Source organism: Suricata suricatta, chromosome 3 (assembly GCF_006229205.1).
Source record: "Suricata suricatta isolate VVHF042 chromosome 3, meerkat_22Aug2017_6uvM2_HiC, whole genome shotgun sequence".
Classification (NCBI taxonomy): domain Eukaryota; kingdom Metazoa; phylum Chordata; class Mammalia; order Carnivora; family Herpestidae; genus Suricata; species Suricata suricatta.
The window spans coordinates 127,292,448-127,314,196 of NC_043702.1; the positions used below are offsets into that span (position 1 = coordinate 127,292,448).

The following is a 21,749-nucleotide window of genomic DNA, read 5'->3' on the forward strand; positions in this document are numbered from 1 at the left end:
ACCTCCAAATTGATTTAAGCAAATAAAAGGAAATACCTCATTACATAGTAGTATCTCTGCTTCCTGCCCTGCTTCCCTCCCCAAGAAAAGTCCACTCGTTCTACCATTATTGAAGAGAATTTTCTAAAACCAGCCTTCTTAAAAATTTCTATGGCTCTTCATTGCCTTGACGATTCAAACCAACCTTTGTGGGACCCGTGCTTTTATAAGCCAGCACTGAGCATGCTAGCCAAAAAGGAAAACCAGCAAGCCCTCTCTGTATATGCTTTTCTTTCTACTTGCCACACCCCTCCACCTCCAACCACCTTTCCCTCCACTCATCCCCCAGCTCTTAGTTAATGTGTCATTTTGCCCAGGAAGCTCTGATTCCCCAAAGCTAGGTACTTACAACACACCCTCTATTTCCCTCTAGAAAACTGTAATCACATGTAATTTATTTGCTCATTTCCCCTATAGACAACTATAGTAGGGCAGAAACTCTGGGATTCTCTACACCAGCCACATGACTGGCAAATAGCAGGTGTTCCTTGAATCATTTTTGTTAAATGAGTAAATTGATGGGGATGCTCTAGAACTTGTGAATAGTCATAAGTCCAAGGACAACTCTGCATTTTTATGTTATTTTATGGTTGTGTGTCTTCACAACTCAGTATCTCACTGCACATTTTAAACAACTCAGTATAGCGGGGCAGGCGCTCAGTCAAGCACTGTTGATTATTCACTCTAGGGCTAGGTCATCTCTGTCCCATGTTGGGAATGCCTCAGTTTTCTTCTCAGGTCCACTCCTCTCCCAAGGAGCTAGAACTAATCCTGACTGGTGGGAGGTGACTGTAATGGTTGTGTTGGCCTGTTTCCCCAAAACCAGGGTGTTAGCCAAGGCTTACATGTGATCGTGTCAGTGGGAGGTGTGATGCCAGGGCATTAAGGGAGAAGGAGGAGGGAAGGGATGCAGGGAAGAACAGGAAGTAACTAAAAGTTGATGCTTTTCTGGGGTGGCCACTATTTCTCAAAGAGAAACGGAGTTACAGAGGCACTCCAGGTGTCTCCAGAAAAGCTACATCAAAAACCCATACTTCCAGAACATGCCCTCACAGGCAGAACAGAGAAGCATTCCTCTACAGGCTCCCAGCCTGTGTCTCCCAGAGGGAAGTGCGGCCCATGAGGAGTAAGTGCCGGTATGCGGCTTCACCCAAGTGCAGTCGTGGTGGGAGAAGCCAGCGGCGTAGCGAAATGGCACGGGCTTGCGTGCACTGGCCAGTTGCTGCCGTAGCTGTGAACACCCAAGGCCCAGGAGGCAAGAGGACAGGACAGACACAAAACAAGGCAGCTACCGAGGTACTTGCAGGGATTAGTTTCAGGGCTCAAATGCAGAAGTCTGCTGTGAGAGGGGGAGGGGCGGACAGAAGATTTTAAAGACATTCTTTTCTTTTTTAGGTTTTTAAAATTAAACCCTGTTAATAATTGGCATAATAATGATTTCAGGAATAGAATTTATTGATTTATCACTTACATATAACAGCCAGTACTCATCCCAACAAGTGCCCTCCTTAATGCTCCTTGCCCACTTAGCCCATCCTCCCCACCCACCTCGGCTCTAGCAACCCTCAGTTTGTTCTCTGTTTTTAAGAGTCTGTTATGGTTTGTCTCCCTCTCTGTTTTTATATTATTTTTGCTTCCCTTCCCTTATAGTCATCTCTTTTGTATCTTAAACTCCACATATGAGTGAAGCCAATTGATATTTGTCTTCCTCTGACTTGTTTAGCACAATACTCTCTAGTTCCATTCATGTTGTTGCAAATGGCAAGATTTCATTATTTTTGATCACCAAGTAATATTCCATTGTGTTTATATATACCATATCTTCTTTATCCATTTATCAGCTGATGGACATTTCAACTCTTTCTATACTTTGGCTATTGTCCATAGTGCTGTCACAAATATTGAGGTGCATGTACCTCTTTGAAACAGCACAAAGATACTAAGGAAATATATTGTATACTATATTTCATTGATTGGATAACTCAGGGTGCATTTGACAATAAACAGCTTGTCATAACATAATTGGCAGTGCCGTTTCTTTTGTGGCGGTGTATAAAATAATGGTGCAACTCACAGCCAATGACATCTTAGAATCTGGGAACTCTTTCAGTCACCTGCGTATGATTCTGTGATACTAGGAGCTGCAGCAGCCTCTTACAAGCGAGACAGGAGATCTGACAGTCTGAGGATGCAGAACTGAAAGGGGGAAACAACCAGAGTCTTTTCAGTAAGGTCTTCTCCCCATCTGAAAGGTTGAGAAACTGAGAATAGAGAACTGAGGTGACTTTTCCAGGGCCATGTGGGTAGTTCAACAATGGGGCTGATGCTTTAACTCGCGCTCTTGGTGTTCTTTCCCGTACAACTAGAGCACACTTGTCAGTGCCCTTCACAGCCAGCCCACTTACTGTCCTAACTGCTAATCTCCCCTTCCCACAGGTCTTTCCTAGTGTCTAGTTGTTCTGAAATTTGGGGTTCACTGAAAACAGCCTCAACAGGCTCCTCCAGCTTCAAACATTTTAGAAAATTTTTCTAACATTTTAGAAAAGCTGGGGGAGGCCAGGGAATGTAATGAAAAATGCAAGCCCACTAAAGATTTATCGTGGAGAAAGTAGAGATCTGCTAGAGTTTTACCTCCAGCCTCTTTTAAAAAACAAAAACTGTATACATCTAAGGTACATATCTCTAGGCTTTTGAGGCTCAGTATATGGACAGCAACACCATCTTTCCTTCAAAACACCTCAGTGCCACTGTCAAATCCAGAGCAGGCTGCATACGGACGTGATGCTGAAGCAATGAAATGACCAGTGCATGAGGCACCCACCAACCAGAGGAGGCTCAGGATGGCCATGTCAGCCAGTGTGTGCCCCCCACCTGGCTACATATCCCCAGTCAGCTCCAAAGCTCACATTCACAGCCCCCCAGTGACTTTTTCCCAAGTAACTTTAAGAAGTTTACACTGGCTGGTTTTGGCTCATATTATTTGCACCTGCAAGCATTTCAGCCCAGGTAAATTACTAAATGTCAGTGGAAGTTTGAAAAATCAGAAAACAATGTCTATAATAATTCAGGGCCTAATTACTCTGAGATGGGGAAAATGATTTATTCCTAATTTTGCCAATATGGCCAAGCATGAGAATAAAAACCCTAATAATCCAGAGAGACCTATTGATGAGGCAAAGTAATGACTTAGCAGATGGCTGCCTAAGAGAAAGGATTTTTTTTAAGCTCCCTAGGGAGTATGAGCACATGACAGAAACAAGGTGGCTGGTTTCTGCATGTGGGTGTCTCCAACGTTTGTGAATCTGCAGGTGGCTGTGAATAATCTGGGTTTCATTTCCCATCTTCACCAGAAGAGCCGTATGGCTTGAGGTTCCCATAGTCACCCTGTAGCAGCAAATGCAATAAGTCAGTATCCCCAACACGCCAATCACCCCCATCTCAGGTTAGCCAACATGGTCTTCTTTCTCTTTGTAGCTAGCATCGTGTGACCCTCCTCTGGTGCCTCCTCTTGATGGGCAGAGGGAAACTGCATGAAATTAGGGATCCCCTTCCAATAAATGGCTCAGGATGGAAATTAAGCCAGTAGCTTGTTGTCTGAAAGCTCCGAGAAAGCCTGATGTAGAGAACCTAGACCACTCAACAGCCTTCTCTTTTCCTGTTGTCCTCTCCTTCCTGGAGACCCAGAACAGCGATGTGGCCGAGGCACCTCCACCACCCCACCTTTCTCCCAGTCCTCCAATGGCACAGAATTAAGTAAATATGTGTACATGTGTGCCAAGCTACCTGCTGGAAAGTTTACAAAACCGGGTCTTCTAAGGAAAGAAATTGCAGGTGTTCAGTTCATTATGTTCTAAGCAGAAGCAAGAGGAAAGAGTGATAATATGATAGTGATTGTAAGTGCACTTAGGGTCCTTTGCTGTGTGGGCATTGCCAAGGGAAGAAATATATTAGTCTTGCTTTTCCTACTAGCCTCCTCATGAAGTAATCACTTAAATGGGTTCTCAGAGTTCAGGGGAATTGGGAAATCAGCTTTAATAAGAGAAATATCTTGAATTTTCTTCCAAGCCACTCCAATGGCTTTGTGGACATTATTACATTTACCAGACTTCCCAGGTCCCAAGGCTTCCAGCCCAAAAAGATGTCAGCCTCCTGAGGGAGGAAATCTTCCCTTACAATCAGGAGCAAAGCAAAGCAGAGGATTTGACACTTACTGGGTGTGGTTCCTGTCACTTCTGGAGCCCAGGATTGTGAAATGCTAGTTAGTCCATCTGTGAGCATTTCAGGAGCTTAGAGTTCTTCTTTTAGGAACCTGTAAGGGAGATGGCAGTGCTGACCCCCAACTCCCTCTCTAACAGAAAACATTTGGAGGTCAACCCACACGCCAGTTTCCTCTTTCCCCACGCCTGTTCCCCACAGCTCTGCGCACATACACCCTTGGGGAGCTCTGAGCTATTCTGGGCTTCAACCTCATCTGCCTCTCACATTAGGCTCTGTGTTAATTATGACGCTTCAATGAAAACGAGCCTTCTGACAGTCTCAGGCTTGGAGAATGGAAGGAGGAATAAAGGCAACTCCAATTAGAGGCTGTTAGCCCTAATTAATGCCCGGCTCCTGTGGTTGGCATTCTAGACACAATCACCCCACTACTGCAGAGAAGAACTCAATTCACTCTGTGGCACAGGGACCAACAATGTTAAGTCAGTCACTTGCTGGTCCCCATGGAACATGATCTTTCAGGCAAAGAAGCAATTTATATGCAATAACCAGGAGGAACGCATAATTCTGTGTTTCTCCTTTTAAACTGTCTTTTGACATTCTTGTGGGGACAGAGAGTACGCCCTTCTAGAAACCAAAAATCCTTTTCCTTCTTCAGTTCTAGACCTCAAAACAATCAAACAACCAAACACACCCACAGAAACACATAGACACACACCTATCACTATACATACATATATGTATATCTGTGTGTGTGTGTGTGTGTGTGTGTGTGTGTGTGTGTGTGTGTAAATTAAGTTCTCTAATAGGCTCTGCAAGAAATGTTAAGCCTACAAAATCAGGTTCCTCCTCTCAGAAATATGTCATAAGCACAAACCTCACACTAAGTCAGAGTGTTTTCTGGGCAAGGAATACTTCCCTGCTGCTTTCTGAAGGACTTCCACAATTAATTCTGCAGGGAGTAAATTCAAATGAAGAGCGAGGCTGCCGTACAGCCCCTGACCAGAGCCCTATTTAAAGCACTAAACCGCTCAAGTTTACAGTAACTTCTGCTCTCTGCCTGTCCACATGCTTTCTCTCCTCTCTATGGCTTCCCTTCCACTCAAAGCAGTTCCACAGATGGTCACTGAGGGTCGAGCACACGGTGGCCCAGGGCCAGGAGCTGAGCAAATACCAAGGGAGCCATAGTCTGGGTTTCTTCTTTCTGCTTCATTCCGCTCTCTTTCCAGGTACCTTGTCCCCACTGGACACTTGCTCTTCATTCACAATTCACCTGCCAACAGTTATCCAGTCTCTTCACATGCTTATTTGATGACTGTATGTCCTGCTTGAAAGTAAGTCCCAAGAGGGTACAGCCTTGTCTGGTTTGTGTTTGTATCCTTGGCACTTAGCATGGACCTTAGTACAATGCAAAACTTATATATCATAGATGAATGAGCATCATGTGCTAACTAACGTGTAAGAGTATCAAAGCTGGAAGAAAAAACATAGCATGATATATAACCAATTAATATTGGGTGAGATGCGTCTGGATGGCTGAGTATCCAGCTCCTGATTTCCATTTAGGTCAGGTTTTTTTCTCGCTTGCTCTCTTGCTCTCTCGCTCTCCCACTCGACCTCCCATGCCACTCTGCTGCTCACACCTTCTCTCTATATAAAAAAATATTTTAAGGGGGGGGCACCTGGGTGGCTCAGTTTGTTAAGCGTCCAACTTCGGTTCAGGTCATTATCTCACAGTCCATGGGTTCTAACCCAGCACTGGGCTCTGGGATGACAGCTTGGAGTCAGGAGCCTGTTTTAGATTCTTGTCTCCCTCTCTCTGCCCATCCCTGACTTCTGTGTGCGCTTGCGCGCTCTCTCTCTCAAAAATAAACATTAAAGAACTTTTTTAATTAAAAAATTTGTTGATAGAGAGGACACGTACTGCTAAGAACAGTAGATACAAAGATAAATAAGACAATGTCTTTAATTTCAAAGGGGCCAAAGACCCGCCTACCCACATACGCAATTCCATTTCCACATCTCTTATAATAATGCACATTAAGATACTGTAACAGGCATTGTAAAATAGTCTAAATCTTAAGTGACATATTATTTAAGTAGAGAGACTTATAGCATATACTTATGGCATATCAAATGCCAGCTGATACCAGCCATGTGAATCACAGCCTCCGGGACCGCAGAAGGGAATGGTCATCATCATCCCCTTTAATTTTTTTAATGTTTATTTTTGCGGGGAGAAGGGGCAGAAAGAGAGGGAAACAGAATCCGAAGCAGGTTCCAGACTCTGAGCCGTGAGCACAGAGCCTGACACGAGGCTCGAACTCACATGACCTGAGCTGAAGTGGGACGTTTTAATCAACTGAGCCACCCAGACCCCCCTATCATCACCCCCTTTAAATGGATCAAAGTCTTCCTTCTTCCTCCCCCACCATTAAGGGGCAGCCCTGGCGTACAACCAGTAAGAAGGTGTTCGTGATGACAACTGTGCAAGGAAATATCCCTGTGCAGGGAATCTCAAGAGTGAGGAAATTATTCATCCCACTCACCTCTTCAAAGAAGGCTGTTTTTCACCTTTATGTTCTTCAGAGCACTTAACACACTACCAGTTTGCAATAAATTACAATTAGTAGTAACAGCATTGTTATTCTGGGTTTTATTATTATTAGAGGCATTAATTTTTAATGTTTGCTATACTCAGATATGTGTGGAAGATTCGAAATGTACTTAGTCAGATACCCTCCATCTTCCAAGCTCTAGTTACAGTCTAGTAGCATAGAAGCAAACTACACCATGCTCTGAGGAGAATGAGGGAGTGAGAAAGCAGGAAACTGAGGGGAAAGCTTTGAGCTGAGAAAGAATGTATACTCTGTAGGGTCTGAAACCCATCAGGCCTCCACCTGCAGGTCAGGGGTATTCTCAGTAGGCTAACAGGTCTCTCTCTGGCCCAGCCTGGCAAGGAAGATCCTTAAGAACTCCAAGGTAAAAAGGTTCACAAAGACTCACTCTGCATTTAGAATCAAACATCCTTAAAGGGAGCTGAGAAAGAAACTCTCTGTGTGAGGAGGTACAAGCACTCTGCTAATTCCTCCCCACATTTCCAGGCTACAGGCCTTCCAGGGGTTCTGAAAGCTGGTGATTCCCACCGACTCCAGCTCAGGCTGACAGATCACCCTCCCCTGCTTCCTTCCACAGGCCAGACTAGGCTGGATACAGAGGCGCAAGATGGCGGCAGGGGTGAGCCATTCATGTCCAGGCTGTACCCTGATTCCCGCCTTGGTCTTGGACAGCAGTTCTTTGTTTACATGATGCCTCTCGGACCCTGCTCTAAAGACACTGGCCCCAAACTCCTGATGAAGGTAATTTACCTTGTGCAGAAGCTGCCATTGAATTTTCACAAATGAGACTGGGATGTACCAAAGTCAGCCTTCAGACTTGGTGCTTGGCCAAAATCTGCTCTTTGTTTGATTGTGGCCATTGGAAGGCTAAATAAGTAAAGGCCGGCTTCAACATACTTTCCAGGACCCCTGAACGTATGTGTGACCAATGAGTGTGTGATCACCTCGTTAGTCAGCTTTTCTACTCACAATTATCCCTTAAAGAAAAAAAAAGCCATGTCATTTGAATTTATTGTTAATAGACGAATATTACTTTCAAATATAGGAAAGCCTTGCACATGGACTTTGAAATGAACATCTCCTTATGTGCTTTATGTGTTGAAATTTACCAGTCAGTTATGGCTTAAATATACATTTATTACTGCAAGGGTAAAATGGCTCAAAAATTAATGATGATTGTGAAAGCTGTTAATTTTAAGAACAAAACTAATTATTTAGAACTTTCAAATTGCTAAATAAATGGGGAAAATGAGAAAATTAATGGGGAGTTAATATGAGTGTGTTATCAAGACAATTTTAGGATGAATACTACATCCTTTGGCAACTACAAATGTTTATCACAATATAAATAACAATTTAAGGCAGAGTAAAAGAGATTAGCTACAATCCTATTTCCAATCTTTGCTGAGTTTTTATATATCTGGCATTTATAACATTAAACAAAATAATCCTGAAGAAATGTCACTTACCTTTAAAGCCACCCTTCCTACTGGTCCACCCACCTAAACTGAGCATGAGTGTAGTTTATACAGCCTGGGGGTAGATTCATTTAACATTGGCTCAAACTGTGTATTCCACACACCTCCCGGGCTCCTCTCCCCGACCTCTCCTCTCAGTAAGAACAGGTAACGACTTCCCGAGAAAGTTGACATAAAGAGCCGAAACGATTCATCAGTAAGTGACCCCTCCAGCAGTTTAAGTTACGAGGACAACTGTCTGCCTCCATCACGCTCTGCACACGCAGCCTGCGCTTATCCCTTTCCAGCACAGGTGGTCCCACCCCGTGCCGTGGGCAACAGCACGGACACTGCCTTCTCCCTCAGGCGTGCGCCCAGAGGCTCCAGGCCCTCCCTCCTTGCTCCTGCCCAGCTCAGGAGTCCAGGGTTGCCCCCGCTGATGTCTCCTCTTCTCTCAGACAGGCCAGCCAACCACCAACACAACAAGAAGGCCCGCAAGCCTGTCATTGTCTAGGGCATGACATATTTTACGTTTTTTACTGACCTCTAGAATTGAAAAGCTTTGAACCTCGAGAGCTAAACTGTCTTCATTTCACGGAGTCAACATTAAAAGAAGAGCTAATTCTACATCCTGAGTCCACACAGGACCAGGAAGCAAAGCAGGTGTTGACTCCAGCTCCCTGAGACAGGGCTGCGGTATTCCACGAACACACTTAGGTGACCCAACCCAGGCATGCCTCCCGTCATGGCTACCTCCTTAGACATGTTATAAGTCGCCATGGCAAAGCATTGCCTGTGCAACCTAGCGCAGTAAACATGCCAGCGTAATTAATGTCTTAACAACTTATTACAATCCTCAGATAATTAATCACAAAAGCTAAACATGCTGTCTCACCCTTCTAATGTGCTAATGCTCTAATTATTATGCCTCAATTAAGAGGAAGTCAATGCTCCTTGCTTAGAAGTGCAGGCTACATCAGGGCTCATGTGTGGCTCCAACCAACAGCAGCATGTGCAGGGGGGAAGAGGACAGACCTCTTCAATGAAGCTTTAGAGGCAACTTCAAACAAGAAACTGACAGCCCCCTTTTTCTGAATTTCATCCTTGGATGAACGGTGAATTCTGAGAATCTACCAGGGCTTAGGGAGGTGTCCCGGAGCCTGGTGTAGGGGTGGGGTGGGGGGACTCTTCCAAGTAAGGGGGCCATATGTACTGGCACATGTGTGTGTATTACCTGTTATTGTAGAGAACACTCATTCCCTGTAAGAGATTCATGTGTGAGCACAGCCCGCGTGGCTGGCTACGTCCTGGGAAACCCAGGACTGGGTGTGCAGGTCACGGGGGAAGGAGCTCAAGGAGTGAAGTGTCTCCCTCTAAATTAGATCTTCCACTTGCCTCCAAATTATCTTCAATAGTGGTTTTCCTTTTGTAAAATATATTTTAAGCCTATCTGAAATAGATTCTACATTGTTATTTAGGACATACACATACACGTCCATAAATACACAATACTGAAACAAAGTTCCCCAAAATAAAACCATCATTCATGAAGACACTTTGATATTCTTATTGTTTGTTTTATTCCAATTTTATAAAATGCTGGTTGCAGCCCACTAAATTGACCTCATAATCTACTAATATATCTCAAGCCAGAGGATGAAAAATACTGGCCTAGAGGCTGAAGAGCTCACAAGGAAACTCCTTTATCTCAGCCTCTCAACTGACTTTGAGATTAGGATCTTACTTCCTAGTCCTGAGGGTCATTTATCAACCAATCAACAAAAACTGAGCAGTCACAGATCTCTCACCTCCTGGAGCTTCATACATCTGCCTCTCTTTCTGGCTATTCAGAATTTAGAATGACCAATCAGTCCTAAAGCCTAAGTACACACACGTGCACGCACACACACATTTCACAAGGTTTCAATAAATAGTAACTTTAAAAAATGGTTTTGGACCAAAAGTTTTAGAGAACTAATTTAGTGTAAATAGAACTTTTGAACCACTCTGAGTATGAAAATTAAGAGAAGCTACAGATCACTCCAACTCTTGCTTAGAGCCATTTTATTTTTATATTTTTCTTTTCATTTACCACTATTGGAAAGTTCTCTAATACCATACCGTGTGGATTACACTGGGGTGCAGTCCAGTATGAAGAGGACAGTGACAGCCTGGTCTAGCCCAGGCACCTGCACAATCTTGACTTCACTCCACTTGTGTCTGGTCCCTGGAACTTGCGCGCACACATGCGCATGCACACACACACACTATGGCTGTGACACACCTATGGGATAGGAATACTAAGACTCCACATTCCTATATCAATTCATAATCAGAAGGCAACTGTATTCCTTTTGTGCTAGACACTACTTCTTAAACTTTGGGAGATGCTCAGAAGCATTAGACAAAGCTTCCGCTCTTTAATAGTTTACAAACTTGTCGGGAAGAAGAGACATAGAAGCATGAAAAAGGAAAAGCTCTTAGCTCAGAGCAGTATTTGATAAATGGCCCACAAATGATATTTGTTTAGAAGACGGGGAGATTTCTGAAGTGCTCAATGAAGTCCTGCTAGAGTAGTGGCAGCTGGAGCCGGCCCCTTGAAGGAGGACGGACATTCACTTTGCAGATCTCTAAATCTTGGACTCATCCCCGATTCTTTACTCTTTTATATTCCCATCTAAATTCTACCATCTCTACCCTCAAAATACATGCAGAACCTGACTACTACTTCTTCTATCCATCATTATCTCTTTGCCAAACCCATCACTGCCCACCTGGATAATTGTAATTGCCTCTTAATTAGTTTCCCCACTTCTGGGCTTGTCCCCACTACAGACTATTCTCCACACAGTAGTTAGGAAGGTTCAATTAAAACTTAAGTCAGACATGTCACTCTTCTGGCTTCTTCTCTCACTACCTTCATCTACTACTACTCTCCTCTAACACTCAACCCCCCCCCCCCGCCCCATTCACTCCATTTCAATCACACAGAGACTCTTAACATTCTGCAAACACACCTGGTACGCTCACTGAATTCTCAGATGACTGCCTGGCTCACCCTTACCTCCTTCAGGCCTTTGCTCAAATGGCACCTTCTCAGTGAAACGTTCCCAGACCATCCCAATTAACACCGCAGCCCCCTCCCCCATGACTCTCTAATACCCATGTCTCTGTTACCTTTCTCTGTAACTCTTATCACCTCTTATTGTCATCACTGACATCTTGTTAGTAGCCAGTGTCTATTTACTTAAGTGCAAAGCTGCACAAAGGAAGACTTTTTTTTATCTATTTTACAGCACCTAGAACAGTGCCTGGCACATAACTGGGGTGGCTGGGAAAGAATATTAGGGCAGGAGAATGGTGTGAATAAAATCACAAAGGTGGGAAACCACTTGGTGTGGTGGGAAGGGAGGCAGTGAGAAGGCTCCCCTCATAGGAGTGGGGTTTTGCCATATAGGAAAGTGGTACTAAAGCTGAAAAGGTGAGGATGAGGGAGCCTTGTCTTCTAGACTATGAGGACACCTCCCAGCCCCATCCAGCATCCCCTGTCATAGCCACAGAGAATTGATGCTACTCTTAACTAAAAACTCCAACCTTTTTGTCAGGAGGAATTATTTTCATTTGTGTGAAGTCTTAGGTCACATTCTGACTCAGAACACCCTGGGAACACAAATAAGAAAGAAGGCTGCCCTCAACAACATATGAGCCACTGCTTCATTGGCAGAAAATTAAAAATGGCTTTAATCTTAAGACAGTGGATCATGAGATGGACAAACCACTGTGCCATTCATGTAAGTGTCTTCCCAGAATTCAACCTGCTCCCCAGGAGAAGTGCTTTGGGAAAGAGATGTCTTTAGACTTTGATGCAAGGTCTGTGGCATGTGTAGACACAGAATCCATAGAAGTGAGAGTAAGCTTTCAGTCATGGGGTCTGGAGAAGGGGGTGGAGTCTTCCTTGAGCTTAGGGCCCAGATGCTTTCTCTACCAGGTCACTGGCCTGAATAGATTCACCTAAGCCATATGAGAAAAGCAAGATTTAGTTCATCCAGTGAGTGAGTATATGCGTGTGCATGGGTGAGTCACCAAGAACCAATAGAATAAGACTTGGTTATGTAAAACAGGAGCTCTAGAACGACAAGGATGCTGCTGCTTCCGGGATCTCATGAGAGCCAACTGTCTTCCCAAGGGGTTGGCCCTAGGCTCTCTGATTGGCAAAGAAGGCGGCAAAGTAGTGAACTCAAGAGGGCAGGAGACTTCACCAGAAGCTGTTCCCTGCTTGTCTTCTTGTTCTCGTTTACTAGCTACCTGCTATATGGCAAGTCAGGAAACACCTCTGAGCCTGACCTTCCACTAGATATATATAAAGGATGTAGGGATTTCAGCCTCACAAACTTGCCATGAGGTTCACATGAGGCACCACCTGTGGATGTGCTTTATAAGCTGCTGTATCACTTAGTAATTGCCAAAATAAATGCGCTGCAGAGAAAAACAGCCCCAAACTCAGTGGCTTAAAGAATTAATTTCTTCTCCCTGATGTGTGGGTCAGCTGAACCAGCGGCGCTTGTCCTAATTTCATCAGGCTTCACTCACATGTCTTTTTTATTATTATTTAAATACAAGTTAACATACAGTGTAATAATGATTTCAATACTAGAACTTAGTGATTCATCGCTTACATGTAACACTCAGTGCCCATCCCAACAAGGGCTCTCCTTAATGCCCATCACCCATTTAGCCCATCCCCTTCAGCCACCACCCCTCCAGCAACCCTCAGTTCTCTGTATTTAACAGTCTCTTATGGTTTGTCTTCCTCTCTGTTTTTACCTTATTTTTGCTTCCCTTCCCTTATGTTTATCTGTTTTGTAGCTTAAATTCCACACGAGTGAAATCATATATTTGTCTTTCTCTGACTTATTTCACTAGCATAATACACTCTAGTTCCATCCACACTGTTGCAAATGGCAAGATTTCATTGTTTTCAATCCCCAAGTAGTATTCCATTGTGTGTAGGTATGTACATATATGTGTGTGTGTGTGTGTATATATATGTGTGTGTGTGTGTGTGTGTGTGTGTGTGTGTGTGTGTATACACACACACACAGACCACCACCACATCTTTATCCATTCATCAGTCAATGGACATTTGGGCTCATTCCATAATTTGGCTATTATAAACATTTGGGTGCATGTGCCCCTTTAAATCAGCATTTTTATATCCTTCAGATAAATATCTAGTAGTGCAATTGCTGGGTCATAGGGTAGTTCTAGTTTTAATTTGTTGAGGAACCTCTGAACTGTTTTCCAGAGTGACTGCACCAGTTTGCATTCCCACCAGCAGTGCAGAACAATTCCCCTTTCTCTGCATCCTCGCCAACATCTGCTATTTCCTGAGTTGTGAATTTTAGCCACTCTGACAGCTGAGATGGTATCCCATTGTGGTTTTGATTTGTATTTCCCTGATGACGAGTGATGGTGAGCCCCTTTTCATGTGTCTGTTAGCCATCTAGAAGTCTTTGGAAAAGTGTCTTTTCACGTCTTCTGCCCATTTCTTCAATGGATTATTTGGTTTTGTGTGTTGAATTTAAGTTCTTTATAGATTTTGGATACTAACCCTTTTCACATGTCTTGTGGTCAGAATGGAGTCAACTGGTCTAGGCAGGGCTCAGAGAGGCAGACCATCTCTGGTCCTTATGTTCCTCACCCTCCTCTTGACATCAGCAGGTTAGCCCAGGTATGTTCTTCCCATGAACATGGGAGAGGCAAAACAGGGCAAGCCAGTCACCCAACAGCCTCTCAAGCCTTGGCTCACATCATGTCTGCTAGCATTCCATTGGCCAAAACAAGTCACATTAGTGAACCTGAAGTAAGGGGTGAAGGGCATGATCTGCCTCTGTGGTGGGTGAAACTGAAATGTTTCAAGGCAAAGATGGAGTCAGGGAGAAGTCAAGAGGATTATTAGTACACTCTTCTATAAGTTGTTTTTGCTTTTTGTTTTTTGGGTTTTTTTTAATGTAAGACAGTATTGCCAACATGTTCTGGAGAACTAGTGAAGGAGCAAAAGTCTTTCTGGTTCTCAGTGTTGGACTCTTCCAAATTCCAATGGATCATTCTTTTCTGCCATCAGACCCCACTCTCCAGTTGGTCAAGTCCAGGGGAACTACGGGTTATCAGCCATCACAGAAGGCAGAACACTCTGCTGCTGAGGGGACAGGTTTGGTGGTCGGTCAGACCAGGATTTAAGTCACTGATCTGCCATTTTACATGATCTTGGGTAAGTTATTTAACTGCCCTAAGTCTTAGTTTCCTTACTCTTTTTGTGATTATTATTATTTCGTTGGTTATCTTATCCATGCTCATGGCTTTAAACACCATCCATATGCTGATGATGCTAAAATTTATATTTCTTTTTTTTTAATTTTTTTAATGTTTTATTTATTTTTCAGACAGAGAGAGAGGGAGACACAGAATCGGAAGCAAGCTCCAGGCTCTGAGCTGTCAGCACAGAGCCCGATGTGGGGCTCGAACCCACGAATGTGAGATCATGACCTGAGCCGAAGTCAGAGGCTTCACTGACTGAGCCACTCAGGTGCCCCTAAAATTTATATTTCTAATGTGAACTTCTTCCCTGATCTCCATATTTGTACATCTCCTACTCTACATCTATACTTTGTTTTTCTTTTATAGTTTATTGTCAAGTTGGTTTCCATATAACACCCAGTGCTCATCCCAAGAAGTATAACTAATATGCTAAGAAACAAAGAAACTGAAATTATTTAAAATGCTCATTAAACAACGAAGCTCAGAAAAAGAGTGGAAGACACAAGTAGGAACAAAGAATAAGAGCAACAAATAGAAACATTAACAATTATGGGAGACATTAATATAATTATATCAATAGTCACTTTTTTCCTTTATAGTTTATTGTCAAGTTAGTTTCCATGTAACACCCAATGCTCATCATGACAAGGGCCCTCCTCCATGCCCATCTCCCCCCTTCCCCACCTCCATCAGCCCTCAGTTCATTCTCAGTATTCAAGAATCTCTCATGGTTTGCCTCCCTCCCTCTCCCTAACTCTTTTTCCCCCCTTTCCCTTCCCTATGGTTCTCTGATAAGTTTCTCCTGTTACACTTATGAGTGAAAACGTATGGTATCTATCCTCCTCTGCCTGACTTATTTCACTTAGCATAACACCCTCAAGTTCCATCCACACTACAAATGGCCAGATTTCATTCTTTCTCATTGCTATGAAGTATTCCATTGTACATGTAAACCATATCTTCGTGATCCATTCATTAGTTGATGAACATTTTGGCTCTTTCCATGATTTGGCTATTGTTGACAGTGCTGCTATGAACATTGGGGTACACGTGCCCCTATGCATCAGCACTTCTGTATCCCTTGGGTAAATTCCTAGCAGTGCTATTGTTGGGTCATAGGGGAGTTCTATTGCTAATTTTTTGAGGAACCTCCATACTATTTTCCAGAGCAGCTGCACCAGTTTACATTCCCACTAACAGTGTAGGAGGGTGCCCGTATCTCCACACCCTCGCCAGCATCTATAGTCTCTTGATTTGTTCATTTTAGCCACTCTGACTGGTGTGAGGTGGTATCTCAGTTCCACATCTATACTTGAATATCTCACCAGCACCTAAAACTGAACATATGTAGACTAGAGCTGCTAATATCTCCCATAAACCTCTCCTCCCATCTTCTTTTCTAAGTACCTGGCATCTTCATTCTTCCAACTGATTAGACTGGAATGCTTATTATCATCTTTCTTTTATATCCCATATCCAATGTCTGAGGAAATCCTGTTGACTCTACCTTTAAAATATATCCTTAATCTAAACTCTTATTTAAGTCCAATTCTAGAACCCTTGCCCAAGTCACCATCATCTCATGCAGACAGCGGTATGAGTTTCCGAATTCTCTCTCTGCCCCCACACACCTTCAGTGAAGCCACTAACCAGTGAGTCAGACTGCATCTTTTACTTGCTCAAACCATCTGATGGTTTCCCATCTCACTCACTGGAAATGCCAGATTCCTTACGAGGTACCTATGGAGCATCATGATCTCCCCTCCCAGCATCTGCTCTCTGCTCATTTCCATGATAGCCAAGGGCCTCCTTGCTGTTCTCTGGGGCTTTGCACTTTAGGCTTCCTCTCTCTGCAGTTTAATCTTTTCCCCAAGTACTTACGTGGCTCATTCCTTTCACCTTACAGGTTTTTACTCAAAATTCACCTTCTCTCTGAAGACTTCCTCGACATCCTATGCATCCCTTCCCTATTTTTTTCCCTTAAACCTTATCACCATTTAACACACTGATTATTTTGCTTATTTATTTTGCCTAGTATCTGTTTCTACTACCAGAATGTAAGGTGAATGTGAGTGGTATTTTTGTCCATAATATACACTGTTGTACTTTCTGGACCTAGGACATTTCCAGGCACATAACAGGTGTTCAATGGATATTTGTTGAATAAATGAATGAGAAGAATAGGAATACTGTACAGATTAAATGTGTAATTTATCATAATATCTGATGCACAGTAAGTACAAAAGAAATGAACAGTTCAACATAAACAACAAAGAGATCCAAAGCCCTGGGATTCTGAGGCTTAGATCTAACTCTAAAAACTGTGATTTTACTAATGTTCTCTGATGTGCCTTTTCACTGGGGGTCCAAATTAGCTCGCTTTTCCTAGTACCTGGGCAGTTGATGCCCAATATACTTTTATTCAAATCAAGGAAAAGCAAGTGAGTCGAAAGTTGTGGGTGGCTGGCCAGGTTTTTCCCTCTTGTGCTACTCAGAGTCTACAGAGAGCTGTGCCCTGAGGAGTAAGCCCTGGGACTGCAGGGGTCAACACAGAGTCAGCTGCCGGGTTTTAAACCCAGTGGGCACTGCAGACACTGGGTTTTTACAACAGTAGACAGATGCTTGCCTACTCCACAAGCTCTCTTTCTCCAATCTCCAGGTGTTGTCAGAATAATCCTATTTCCCGTGAGTATAGAAATGCCTTCATATTTATAGTAATCCCCAAAACATTAACAGCCACCACAGAAAATATTATATTTGTCTATAGTGTTAGTTTCCTCTTAAATTCACAAAGTACAGAGTATGATTCATTCTCCCAAGAGGAGATTGGCAGCTGGGTGTTTCTAGATGGGCTTGATGAGGCTTCAGCTTAATTCCCTGTCACTTCACTTAAAAAGAAGAAAGGATTCTGCATCTGTGAATAGCATCTCTCTTCTCAATGATGCATGAAAGTACCAACAGAGATAATTCCAACACCACATTCCCAAATCCGAACTCTTACAAGGCAACTCTGCTTGGGGGCATGTTTTCACTTCCTGTTACATAGTTCCGCTTCTACCTCTAACTTGTCTGGCTATGGTATGTGTTTATCAGCACAATATGCATTTACGAAGCACCGACTATGATGCTTGGCATTGAGACTCAGGTTGCAGAGCCCAGAGATGATCACAATAGAGGTTCAATAATAATCTTCGAATTAAACAACATGAAACAAACTAACAAATTTATAAGGTGGCAGATGATTACATGTCTGGTAATGCCACATGGACCTTAGTACATTACCCATCATCATGCTGGCAGAAATCTGCAGGGAAAGCTTTATGGAAGAGGTACTACTTGAGCCAGAGGCTTAAGAAAGAAAAGAATTAGAGTGGGCTCAGAGTAAAGGTATATATAGAAGTGAGCAATGCTCAGGAGTTTGAGGCCCAAATTTTCCATGCATTTTACACAAAAAATGTATCATCAGTAAAATGTCAAATATAAAGTCTAGATCCTACCACCACCACCATCTCAAATGTAATAGTTGTTGGTAGTGGAAAAAAAGGTTGTAAAAGATAGTTGGGCCAACATTATTTTTTTTAAAGGCATGGAACAGTTAAAACCCTTCTTCTAAGTTAAATGCTTAGAACAACTTTTGGGTTTTAGAATGACTATTTTCTAAGACATTTACCACTAGTCACGATTCTTACACTGCCTTACCACTACACCCTCACCAAGGGGAGCTGATGGCTTCCCTTCCTTGAACTGCAGTGATAACCCCTGATCACCAAGACACCTTTTCTTCTTAATCCTGGAGGACCTTCTTGGCCTCCTGCCTTATCTCTAAAGCCCAAAGCAGCTTTACATCACTGTGTTTCCTGGCAGATCCCCACAGCTGAACAATGCCTGTCACACGTTTCTCCTCCCCCAGGCTGATAACCTTCACTCCCTTTCTGCTTCTGCTTGTCAGGCAGGGCAGAGGTGGGAGGGAGCCCGAGCTTCAGCTCCCTTCAGGCTGCACCACCTTTGATGGTGGTCTAGCATGTGCTTCATCATTTCCAAGGACTGAGGGTTTTAAAAACCAAGGTCCTAACATACTATAATATAAAAAATTGGGAAAACGATCAAATATACCAAAGAAGCATTCTATCAGTCCATTGCCTTAGGATCAGTGAGTCTCCTACCGCCCATGTATAACAGACATACATACATCCTTTTTATTTTATCTTTCTTTACATTTATTTATTTTTGAGACAGAGAGAAACAGAGCATGAGTGAGGGGAGGGTCAGAGAGAGAGGGAGACACAGAATCCAAAGCAGTCTCCAGGCTCTGAGCTGTTAGCATAGAACCTGATGCGGGGCTCAAACCCACAAACTGTAAGAGGATGACCCAAACCAAAGTCAGATGCTTAACCAACGGAAGCACCCAGCCACCCCCATTTTTATTTTCTTGGGGACATATGAAAAGTAAATTTTCCAGCCTTTCTCACAATTAGGCCAGAGGCCACGCAACTCTGATTTGGCCAATGAAAGGTAGATAGAAGCGATGTAAGGCCACTTCTAGCCCTGGCTCTTAAAAGCTACATGCCAGTATTTTCCCTCCCTTGCTTCTCTTTCCACTGAAACCAAGGGTCCTAGTTGACATAACTACATGAGGAAGAATCCCAGATCCTTGAGTCACCTCCTGAAGGAGAACCAGCTAATCCATATCACAAAATGACATGAGCAATGAGTAAACCTTTCTCGTGTTAAGCCACACATATTTCAAAGTTTATTACTTTAACAGAGTATAGCCTATACCGATTAACACACCCTGGGGAAAAGATGGCAAACTGAAGGCAGATTATTGTTTTCACTGATAATAATTGGTATTAAGGACCTAGTCTGTACCAGGCATTGAGCTCAGCACTTTTATCTATGAAAGCACTTATATATCATCCTTGGCATTTTACATCCATTTTACAAATGGGGAAATTGAGACCCAGCGAGGTTTACAAAAAGATGCTACAAGGTCAAGTAGTTGGCAATAAAAGATTTTTCTGATGCCAGAGATTATTCCATTTCAATGGTAAAGATTCTCTCTTCCCATTTTTTTGTAGAAAGAGATTGCCTCTATTGTATCCATTCTTCTTTATTAAAAGCCTACTATTTCTACCAAATTCAGAATTTTCTGCATATTCCTTCATTACTTGCTCTACAAAGTCACTGAACACAATAGAGTTCCCAGCACTTTCTATACTGTTAATCATACAAAAGCCCAGTGAGATCTATCACTTTCGGTCATTATTCTGAACATGAGAACCTGCCCACTAATTTAGCTGTGATCTAATCAAAACTGAGGCATGATAGAAAAAGTCACTTAGCTCTCTCTATGCCATTGCAGTCATTAAAATGTTAATGATACCTGGACCAATTCTAGATAAAATAAAACTAGTCCACAAATGTGTACTGAGCCTCCTCTGTGTATAAGACGTCAAACAGGCAAAATGGTTTCAGGGTTTATTTCTGGAGCTCTGGGTCCTACTGAGCCTCATGAGACATAGCCTCCAGCAACAAGCCTGGCTTCCAAATCATATATATTTTTCACATTAAAGGAAGAAAAAACATTTAGGCTTAATTTATAATAAGATAAAATACATTAAGATCTTATTTTAGTAGAGGATAACATGTGTACACCCAGTGCTTTCATGTCTATAATTAAATTTTATAATCCTAGCGATCCTATGAAACAGCTAAAATGGTTATAATTATCCCCATTTGTCCATGGTAAAACTGAGGCTCAATGACAGGGGAAGCTCTCTCAGCAGTAGAATAGTGGATCTAGATCTCCAGAATTCTCATACTGAGCAACCTATGCATTTCTTACAAAAGAGCACCTGGTATTGGATGTAATTTCACAACCTTCCACAACCTTCTGTGTGACCCTAATCACACAGATCAGTACTAGCAAACCTTTTTCAGGAACTAGTATACATAGGAAGAGCTTTGAGTATTTCTCAATATTCCATCTACCCTTACCTTTTATTTATTTATTTATTTATTTATTTATTTATTTATTTATTTATTTAAATTCAAGATAGCTAACATACTGTGTAGCACTGGTTCCAGGAGTAGAACTCAGTGATCCATCACTTAACATATAACACAGAGTGCTCATCCCAACAAGTGTCCTTAATCACCCATTTAGTCCATCCCCCACCCACTTCCCCTCCAGCAACCCTGTTTGTTCTCTTTAAGAGTCTCTTATGGTTTACCTCCATCTCTTTTTTGTCTTATCCCTCCCCTTCCCTTATATCATCTGTTGTGTTTCTTAAATACCCTACCTTTTATTTTCTCACTTAAAAATAAGTCTGCTGAATCACATGGAGTTGATCCACTATGCTTCTTCTTCTGACCTTTTTATTTTTATAATAGTTTATTGTCAAATTGGTTTCCATATAACACCAAGTGCTTCTCCCCACAAGTGCCACCCCCCATGACCATCGCCCTCCTCCTCCCTCTCCCTCCCCTTCAGCCCTCGGTTCATTTTCAGTATTCAATAGTCTCTCATGATTTGTGTCCCTCTCTCCCCAACTCTTTCCCCCTTCCTCTCCCTCTGACCTTTTTTCATCAGTGAACACATTATTCACATCAAAACTTTATCATCTTATATGCTCCCATAAGCTATGCATATAAAACCTACAATATAGTGTCTTCATTCAAAGTAGAATATTCTGACCCCATTTTTTTTAGAAGTAAGCTTCAATTTTCTATAATTAATTGCTTTTGATATTTCCATAGTGAGCCCCTTGATGGCCATGAAAGAAAGGTCCAGGCAGGTTATAGGCAAGGTGAACAGAGAGCTTATTTGCCAAATAATTTATTTGGAAACTGTAATACATTGTGTTTCCCTCAGAATCTCAATAGAAAATGCAATATAGCATGAATGGCTCAAATAAGGAGATCTCTGTGAAGGGGTTACCTGTACTGAGACACCTAGGGACTAGAACCTGATGAAAGCTGTTACACTTCCAGGGCAGAAGGGACAAGAGGAAGAATTAGGGTAACCAGAATCCAAAGAAGTCTATAGTCATTGCATAGGATAGCTACTGCCAGAAACAGAGCACTAAAACAGCCAGAAAGC

The 21,749-nt window shown here is 42.7% G+C and overlaps 1 long non-coding RNA gene across 1 annotated transcript in view; it reads right to left on the reverse strand.

Moving 5' to 3' along the window:
• Positions 1–3,120: 3,120 nt before the first annotated feature.
• Positions 3,121–21,749, reverse strand: part of LOC115286668 — a 77,497-nt gene continuing 58,868 nt past the window's right edge. The window contains exons 3-4 of the long non-coding RNA XR_003906200.1: positions 4,251–4,348; positions 3,121–3,423 (exon numbers count right to left, since the gene is read on the reverse strand). This is a non-coding gene — a long non-coding RNA (uncharacterized LOC115286668). The remainder of the gene's footprint in view (positions 3,424–4,250; positions 4,349–21,749) is intronic.